The sequence below is a fragment of the Lactuca sativa genome, chromosome 9 (assembly GCF_002870075.4).
Source record: "Lactuca sativa cultivar Salinas chromosome 9, Lsat_Salinas_v11, whole genome shotgun sequence".
Classification (NCBI taxonomy): domain Eukaryota; kingdom Viridiplantae; phylum Streptophyta; class Magnoliopsida; order Asterales; family Asteraceae; genus Lactuca; species Lactuca sativa.
Genome location: NC_056631.2, coordinates 114,358,331 through 114,368,160, shown reverse-complemented (window position 1 = coordinate 114,368,160; position 9,830 = coordinate 114,358,331). Strand labels below are relative to the sequence as shown.

Here is a 9,830-nt window from a genome sequence, read left to right as displayed (position 1 = left end):
TATATATATATATATATATATATATATATAGTAGGTTAAAACCCGTGGAACCCACGGGTGTTGATTTTGAATTGAATATAAAAGTTAATTATTTAATAAAATCATATTTCATTAATTTTGAAAACTTATGAATTATAATTTTTTTTATAATATAATTTGTATATTTGTTTATATTGTGTATCAGTGAATTTAATTAAAGATATTAAAGTTAAAATGAGTCGGGTCAGATCCAAAGCTAAAAATGGGTCGGAGTCAGATCCAAATAAGAGTAGATAACCATACGAACTGTAACTCGTAACGTGTGTTGTATATGCATAAAGAAATCGGGTGAAGAAAGAAATACTATCCCAACAACTCTCTTTCTCCTTCTTCCACTGCAACCCTAAAGTCATTACCTAATGTGAATCACGTGTTATCATCCTCATTTCCAACTTAGCGCTTATTCCATTTCCATTTGTTCTGTCCCTAATTTGAACGAATTTTGAGTACGTAGTGCACGTGCTCCTGTAGTCGAGAAGAAGAAGAGAGAAGGTAGGCCCAATAAGCGATCGAAGCATTTGGTGGGTAATCACGTTAAAACTCGAGCGACTGCAGCTAGGGAAGCGGCGGCGGTTGGTGTTGAGCCGAAGCAACAAAAGAAGCCGAGGCTGCCGACTAAGAAGAAGAAAGAGGGTTTAGCAAAATAGTCGGTGGTTGTCATTTCTGAAACAGAGGAGGATAAAAAGCAAACAAAGGAAACCGGAGAAGAGACATTCAAAGTAGCAATGACGGATGTAAGCGGTGGCTAAAGCGCTAACAGGGTTACAGGCCAGGAAGAAGAAGGCAATACCGCCCCATTTCATGAAAGGGTATCTTGTCTATTGCTCATTTGATTTTTGTAATGCTTCTTTACTTATAAAATGCATTGATTTTCAGGTTCAAGTAGGTGGATCACCTCAATATAAGGTCAAAAGAAAATTAGGGAAAGGTGGATTTGGTTAGGTATTTGTTTGTCGTCGTGTATCTGGTGGAACTGATCACATATCAGGTCATGGTGCTACAGAGGTAATGTTCTTGCATCAAACAATCAAACTTGCATTTTATATAAAATATGATTTCTGCAATTCATCCTCTTTAATTTTCGTTGTGACTTGTGACAGGTAGCTCTTAAGTTTTAGCATAGAAACAGCAAAGGCTGCAGTTATGGTCCTCCATACGAGTGGCAAGTTTAAAAGTATGTGCACATTATGTTTTTGTGATTAGTAAACAAATTAAAATTGTTCTTTTTTGAATTTAAAGAAGTGGATTTGTTTTTTCTTGGTGAAACAGTAATATGGATGGGAGTCATGGAGTGCCTAAAGTTCATTATAAAGGAAAACAAATAGATTACTATGTTATGGTATATGCTAATACTTGATGAGTTTTTAGTTTACTTAAATGAATAACTATATAATATTTCTTTTTCTCTATTTACATTATAGGTCATGGACATGTTGGGGCCTAGTTTGTGGGATGTTTGGAAATTCCTTATGGACAAACGTGAGTTCTCCATAAACCTATGAACATCAAATGATAATAAACTATATTTTTATCTTTTGGTTTACTGCATTTTGATTTAACACTCTAAAAGTGGTAACTTGTTTTTTGTTGTTGCATTTTGTTTTCCAGGATGTCATCAGAAATGGTGGCTTGTATAGATGTGGAATCTTTATCAATTTTGCAAAAGATGCAATGAAGAGGGTATATAAAAAATATATAATATATATACAATCCAAATATTCTTATTCTTTTTTCATTTCACTATATAATTTGTTTTCCCTTTCCCTTATATTCATTGCAAGAGTTATGTTTGTATTTATAGTTATGTGCATGGAGATATAAAGCCAAAGAATTTTTTAGTTGGTCAACCATCAACAACTCAGTAGAAGAAACTATTTCTTATTGACTTAGGGCTAGGTAACTCATTTCATCCAATTCATTTCATGGGTTTTCTATTACATGTCATTTTCCATTAACACATTCATTGATATGATGATATCTATCAAATGCAGCAACAAAGTGGAGAGAAAGTTCAAATGGTCAACATGTTGACTACGATAAAAGGCCTGACATGACATGTTTAGGTGAAATCTCATTCTCCTAACTAATTAAACCAAACCCTTCATTTCATATTACATTGTTGCAAATGAGTATGGAACATTGATGCAGTAAATCGAATGACTTTCAATGTTCAACAATAAATCCATGCAGAAACCAATCTAATTAAACCAAACCCTTCATTTCATTTCATATTACATTGTTGTAATTTGTGACTTTTACTTTAAAAGTCAAATGTTTTTTTTTTTTAAATCGAGCTCAAGCGAAAATACCGCCACACTGAATACAAACTGAAAAAATATAAATAACCTAAAGTAATTAATCGGTAATAAAAAAATAAATTGTAAAAAATGCTAAATTAATTAAAGTAAATTATAACATAGATTAGTATGTTGCTGTTTTGAATTTTTTTTTTAAACATATACGTAACCAAGATATACTTTTATAGAATGTTAACTGTATAGATGTAAAATTAGAGAATCGTCCTTGAATTTAAAAATCATTAGATGTTTCTAAAAAATTCAATTTTTACAAATTATAAAAAAGATTATTACATAGTACATTGCTATAAAACATAGAATACCAATAAATTGTTAAAATGTTAATTTATTAAAATAAAATTTATTTTCTCAAATTATAGTTATTTACATTTGAAAGTACATTGAAGTTATTGTTATATAAGTCATATAATCTAATAAAAAAATCGATTTAATGGTCATTATTTTTTTTTAAATTCATTTTTTTTACAAAATAAAGAAATGTAATTTTTAAAGTACATTAGTATAAGAATTACAATTCTATGAAATTGTAAATAAAAAAAATTAAAAGAAAACTAATTACTATGAAATTATAGAATATACCATTTCATCTACGAAAATCATTTGAATGGAAATCGTTAGGATTTGTGTTGTTTTTAAGGGTCCATAACTTTAATATTTTTACCTTGATAGTAAAACAAAGATTGATAGGTCAATTTTTTTTTAGAAAGGTAAATTTTGTAGCTGTCATATGGGGAATATTTTAATAATTTGTATTAGACATAACATATATTTATAAAAAAAGGTTTTAAAAAGAAAATGTAAAGTACATTGCCAATAAATACAACACAGTTATAAACATACAGAAATAAAAGTAAGGGCAAAATGGTCATTTCAATTAAATACTAACATCAATGAATTGTGAAATTCTATAAAGTTAACTAAACATAGTATTTTATACATAAATGATTATGGTATGTCAAAAATTATTTATACCAATTATGATATCCATACTAATATATGCAGTTATAATTTAACACATGCGAATAAATATGAATACCGAATGTCCGGCCTACTTGACTATCTTTATACAAAATTAAAGATTAGAGCAATGTAAATTGAAAGTACAATGCTATAATTAGGTCCACAGTAACAGCAAAACAAATAAAACTTAAAAGCCAAATAAACAAAACATACTGGAATTGTTAAAGCTTTGGAAATGAATCCGACTACTTTTTTTTTACAAACATATCACTTATTTATATCATCGTTATTATAGCAATGTAAATTAAAAGTACAGTGATACAAATAGGTTCACAGTAACAACAAAATATTACAACCTTTTTGGTCGTTTATTTAATTTTGGATACATTTAAATCATCTTTTAGATGAACTTAATTATGAAAACTAAGACTCACGGCTATTAGGTTCCTATGAATAATAAATAAACTTGTAATTACAAATAAGTAAATTTCATGTTTTGAAGGTTATCAACCTATTAGACGTAAGTTGTGATATCCATACTAATATATGCAGTTATAATTTAACACATGCGAATAAATATGAATACCGAATGTCCGGCCTACTTGACTATCTTTATACAAAATTAAAGATTAGAGCAATGTAAATTGAAAGTACAATGCTGTAATTAGGTCCACAGTAACAGCAAAACAAATAAAACTTAAAAGCCAAATAAACAAAACATACTGGAATTGTTAAAGCTTTGGAAATGAAACCGACTATTTTTTTTTTACAAACATATCACTTATTTATATCATCGTTATTATAGCAATGTAAATTAAAAGTACAGTGATACAAATAGGTTCACAGTAACAACAAAATATTACAACCTTTTTGGTCGTTTATTTAATTTTGGGTACATTTAAATCATCTTTTAGATGAACTTAATTATGAAAACTAAGACTCACGGCTATTAGGTTCCTATGAATAATAAATAAACTTGTAATTACAAATAAGTAAATTTCATGTTTTGAAGGTTATCAACCTATTAGACGTAAGTTGTTAAAGATTTGGATCTAAATCCGAATATTTTTTTTAACAAAGATATATGTTATTGTTAATCATTTTTTTCATGTTGCCATCGTGTTAATAACTGAAGAGGTAGAAGAAGATGATGATTAAGAAGAATAAGAAAAACAAGAAGAAGATTACTCATAATGTTAAATGTTAAATTAATACTACTACAAATAAATTTGAAAACACTAACCTGATTTTTGTTTATGGAAGCGTTGCAGAATTAATAGGGAGGAAAACGATTCTGCAGTAAACCTGGTACCGACAAGAAGGATTGAAGAAAAACTCAAGAAGAATAACGTTTTGAAAGAATTTTATGGAGCAAAATCCTGAAAACTAAATAAGCGTATAAATGGTATAATTATATATATTTCGGAATTTGATAAATAGGGGCAGATTTTTTGGGATTTAATCACTGCAATTTATTTAATTTCTAATCACAATTAACAAACTGCCATATTAAATCGGCTTTTTCAAATTTCAAATTTGAAGAACCGATTTTTCATATTATTTTGAAATCTTTTATTAATTTTAATTGATTGGTTGCATATTATGAATGCTGGTTTTTCTGGATTTTTGGGGATTTATTGCAATTGCAACTCGATCTTTTGATTTCAGTCTCTTAAAGGGCATTTACGTAATAGGGTTTCATAAAAAAAGCGGGAAAACTTATTGGTTGGGGTCTAAGAGATTGACATGTGACATGATTGTACTTATTTATTAGAATAGAAGATATATATATATATATATATATATATATATATATATATATATATATATATATATATATATATATGTGTGTGTGTGTGTGTGTGTGTGTCCGGTTGTTGTGCATATGCACAAGGTACCATAATATCCTGTTGGAATTGAAAATGGCAAAATAACAAAAAATAAACTTAATCTTTTGTGCTTAATAGCTTTTTTACGATAATGAAAACAAAAATATAAAAAAAAGAGTAAATTACACGAATGGTCCCTATGGTTTGAGATAATTTGCACGTTTGGTCCCTAATTAATTTTTTTAACTCGGAAGGTCCTTACTGTTTGTTTTTGTTACACGCTTAGTCCCTACTATTTATTTTTGTTACACATTTGATCCATATCTTACGTAAAAAGACTATTATTTAAATAGGAAAAAATGGTGAGGTAGGTAATGTAAGGTGAGGAGGGTGGGATTGGGGGTGTGTTAATTTAAATAAATAAAAAAATCAAGGGAAAAATATTTTTTTAGGTAAGACAAGGACCAAGCATGTAACAAAAACAAACAGTAGGGATCTTCCGAGTTAAAAAATAAGTTAAGGACCAAACGCGCAAATTACCCTAAACCATAGGGACTATTCGCTATGTAGGGTAGATCCAATACTGTCATGTCATCCGTTTCCATTCAAAATCGGGTTAAAGACATATAATCTAATTACTAAATGTATTTTTAACCACTTTCACATTCTATTCAATTTGTCAAATTAAATTTTGTGCTTATTTTGAATTAATTTTTTCCACACGTTATTTTATGAGTTTTCTATTTTATTAAATTCCACATAATATTTGAATTTAATAATTGTAATAAATGTACTAATAAATTCATATCAATTTCATTAATAAACTTACATTCTAATTTCAAAATTTTTAAAATTAAAGTTCATTAGTTGCTGTTGTATATTTATTTAAGTTTTTGGTTTAAATTTAAAAGATAAAAAAATTTCAATTATAATAACTCCCTATTTTTATTATTTTTTTATAAATTCAAAGTTTTTAAATATTATGATTTATATATTTAACTTTTTTTTTTAAATTAACCCATACAATATATTAGTCTCACAACTAGTATTGATATAATTAAATAGTCACATAGAAGTTTAATGGTCTAAAAAAAGGATTATTGAGTAATCGAGTAAAAAAATTGACAGCCGGACAAAATGACATCAATCATATGCGTGTCCCATTTTTTTTCTTTGATCCACTCTAATAAATGAAGGTTTTTTTTGCACTTGTGACACTCTCATTCAATTTGTCAAATGTCATTTTGTGGTTATTTTGAATTAATTTTTTTTCTACATGTTATTTTATGAGTTTTTTTATTTTTATTAAATTCCACATAATATTTTAATTTAATAATTACAATAAATATAGTAATAAATGGATATTATTAAGTTCACTAATAAACTTAACTTTTAATTTCAAAATTCCTAAAATTAAAGCCCATTAGTTTCTTTTCTTTATTTAAATTATTTGTTAAAATTTAAAAGATAAAAAACATTTTGATTATAATAAATCATTATTTTTCTTATTTTCTTATAAATTCAAAATTCTCAAATATTTTACCTTCATATTTAACTTTTTTTTTTTTAATTAATCCATGTAACACATGAGTCTCATAACTAGTTTATAATAAAGAATAAACCTTCCGCTTTCTTTTTTAAGTAAAGTTACCGAGAGTGGTAACACTCCTAATACCTTGTCACATCATTTTTTTGACTGTCATATCATATTTTTGCTTGCCACCTGGATACCACCTTATTTTTAATATTTCATAGGGAATGATAACATTCATAGCATTCCATTTTTTTAATTTTCTTTTTCAAATTTAAAAAAATTATATGATTTATTTCAAATTTAAATAAATTATATTTTTTAATTTTTGATTTTCTTTTTCAAAGTTATGATTTTCTTTTTCAACTTTAAATAAATTATGTTTTTTTTAATTTACATTTTTCTGTTTCAAATTAAAATTAGTTATATGTTTTTTTAGATTAAAATAAATTATATTCTTTTTAATACACAATCATTTAATATTACATAAATTATATTTTTTAAAGACAAACATTTAATATTAATAAAAAAGATTATAATAATTTAAAACATAAAATAAGATTAAAAAATATTAAAAAGTAGACTTACCACCTACAATGTTGACTTAAAACCTTAAAATTTACTACTAGACTTAAAAGGTAAAATAAACTACATCTAAACATAAAAATACTACAGATTATCGCAAGTGTATTGTTTAACAATACATTTCCTTGCATTGTTGAAAATCTGACGATCCTCACTGGACAAGTCCTTTCTCGGGTTTAAGAAAAGATTTAGTGCACGGTTCCTTTCTTTTTTCTTTTCCAATTCCAAAAAACATCAAGCTTAGCATCCGACCCTTTGATTTAGCTCCTTATTTCATCTACTTCACTCGATGAACTTTGTGCTCCTTTCAACTTTCTTTTTGCACAGTCACGTCCCATAAGACGAGTGGGAGATTCATATGGATCGTCGTTGTTGAGGTCAATCCCCCCGATACATGCATCAGAAGGTTCATCGTGGGTTGACTCGGAAGTTTTTCTTCGTTTGGACATGCCCACATAATCATCAATACTTTTTAGATTAAGTTATTTTGGTTTTTCCTTCACAACTCCCCACATATTGGGCCCATCCCATAATGGTTGGGCCTGGCCACCATAATGGGCACAACCCTGCTAAACTAATGTGCCCAACCCGACATACAAAAGCAAGAGTCACAAAGAAAGCCATCACCCTACATAACATATAATGGGCCTAGCTCTTCTTGATCCATGGGCCCAACCGAACATACAAATAGGCCTAACCTGTCACACCCCAAAACCAAGAACGGTGGAAACGTTCTGGGGCAGAGGACGTCAAGTACAGTATCACAACAATGAAAAGTAGTAAACAAGCAACAACATCATCCATTGCATTAATAATATAATTTTAATACAAGTGTGTTCTGTCAATATATGTAATAGACACTAAGTATAAATCAAAATGAAAGATGAGTCTTGAACGAGCACCATCTTCTCTGAACCTTGCATCGGTACCTTTCTATGGTTGACCTGAGGATACAAGTTATTTTGAAAGAGAGTATCAACTTTAAAGCTGGTGAGATCATAAGTATTTTAGTGTCTTAATCTGTATGTAAGTATTTGTATGTATATGAACTATAAGTATTGAAAATGTATATGAACTATAAGTATAAAAATGTTTTGTATGATCCTAGGAAGCCCTATGTTTCCTACTAATCGTATCCTTCTACCAAGGCATCTAGTGTCTATGTGTGTGGCTCTTGTAAGAGTGTGTATTTTCCCAATTCTGACTATCATTAACCAAAAATATAGTTTCTACATTACCGCGCGTCGTGTGAATGTTCATGAAGTGAATGTACTGGGAAAATGAAATAGTACTATGGTGTAGTGTCGAACTACAACCGTACTAATTACCTTAAGTCTATGGTAATTCTTCTAAGTATTGTAGTATTTGTAATAAATGACTACTTCTGTACTCATGTTGGCTTATTTGAGGGATAAGGTATAATGTGATGGCTAGATCCCAGGCTAGACGGTCCCCTGTCAAAGGGATTTTGGGACCTTTACACGACCCCTGCGTATATGCAAGCCGTGAACATCCACATTTCTATGATCATGTATACCCGATATAACTATCACAATGCGTTGTGATTCATCGGTATAGTTAGATCCTGAACTTGTCCTATGCTATAACACCTAGTGATGTCTGTCCTACTAACGTATATGTAAGCGCACCCATGTAAACGTATCTATGTATACGTACTCATGTAAGCGTAATCAAAGTATATGAACGTATGCCTTTTCTACCCAAAGGTACTGAACTGACTGAAAGGAACTATTATGTCCATATATGTACACATGACATATAACTAATTTGTAAACGACCTTCGGACGGGTACCCAATATCCCACCAGACCACATCTCAAGCGTGAAAAGGAAATAGGGTGGATAGCCTTGCTAAGTCCTTTAAACATTGCTTATATAACTATACGTTGTTGAAAAATGTTCTTATGTAACCTTGTATGTGACCATCACTGAAATAAGATGAACTGTTTTTATACAATCTAACAAATATTATCAGTTATTTCAGGTTGCATGAATGCGTGATCAAACGGAAAATACGAAAACACGCGAATGACCGAAAACGCAGAGACGAGAAAATTAGTTGTGTGACTAAACAGTTTCATCAATATATATATATATATATATATATATATATATATACACGTATATATATATATATATATATATATATGTATTATATGTATATTTATGTATTATATATGTATATATGTATTATATATATATGTTGTATATGGAAAAGTCAAACAATTGGAAAAGTCAACAAAGATGTGTCAATAAGTCAAGGAAATGAAGTTGCAAATGAATACCCCACGTTTTTGCCTCCTACTCTACATCAACTTGCAGCCAACTCTCCATATACTCAAGTGCACTAGAAGATATTTGTTTCATGCATATATGTATACATGAGTTTGTGTATGTAAGTGTGTGTGTTCATTTGTAATATTGTAACACTTCCTACAAACTACAAACACTCCCAAGAACATCACCAATCTTCATCTTCTTCAAGAACAAATACAAATCCCTGGAGCTAAATGAAGAACACCAAGATCAAACAAGAAGCTAAGTGAAG

The 9,830-nt window shown here is 29.0% G+C and overlaps 1 long non-coding RNA gene across 2 annotated transcripts; it reads left to right on the top strand.

The window, feature by feature from the left end:
• The first annotated feature begins 67 nt into the window (after positions 1–67).
• On the top strand, positions 68–4,868 carry LOC111914781 (uncharacterized). 2 transcript variants are annotated; one of them, XR_002857939.2, is made up of 9 exons: positions 68–848; positions 916–1,044; positions 1,140–1,213; positions 1,309–1,378; positions 1,461–1,518; positions 1,648–1,719; positions 1,841–1,935; positions 2,031–2,102; positions 4,581–4,868. It is a non-coding gene; the product is annotated as an uncharacterized LOC111914781 (long non-coding RNA). The 2 variants fall into 2 exon arrangements; XR_006187088.1 differs by lacking the exon at positions 4,581–4,868 and having other exon boundaries at positions 2,031–2,268.
• The last annotated feature ends 4,962 nt before the right edge of the window (positions 4,869–9,830 follow it).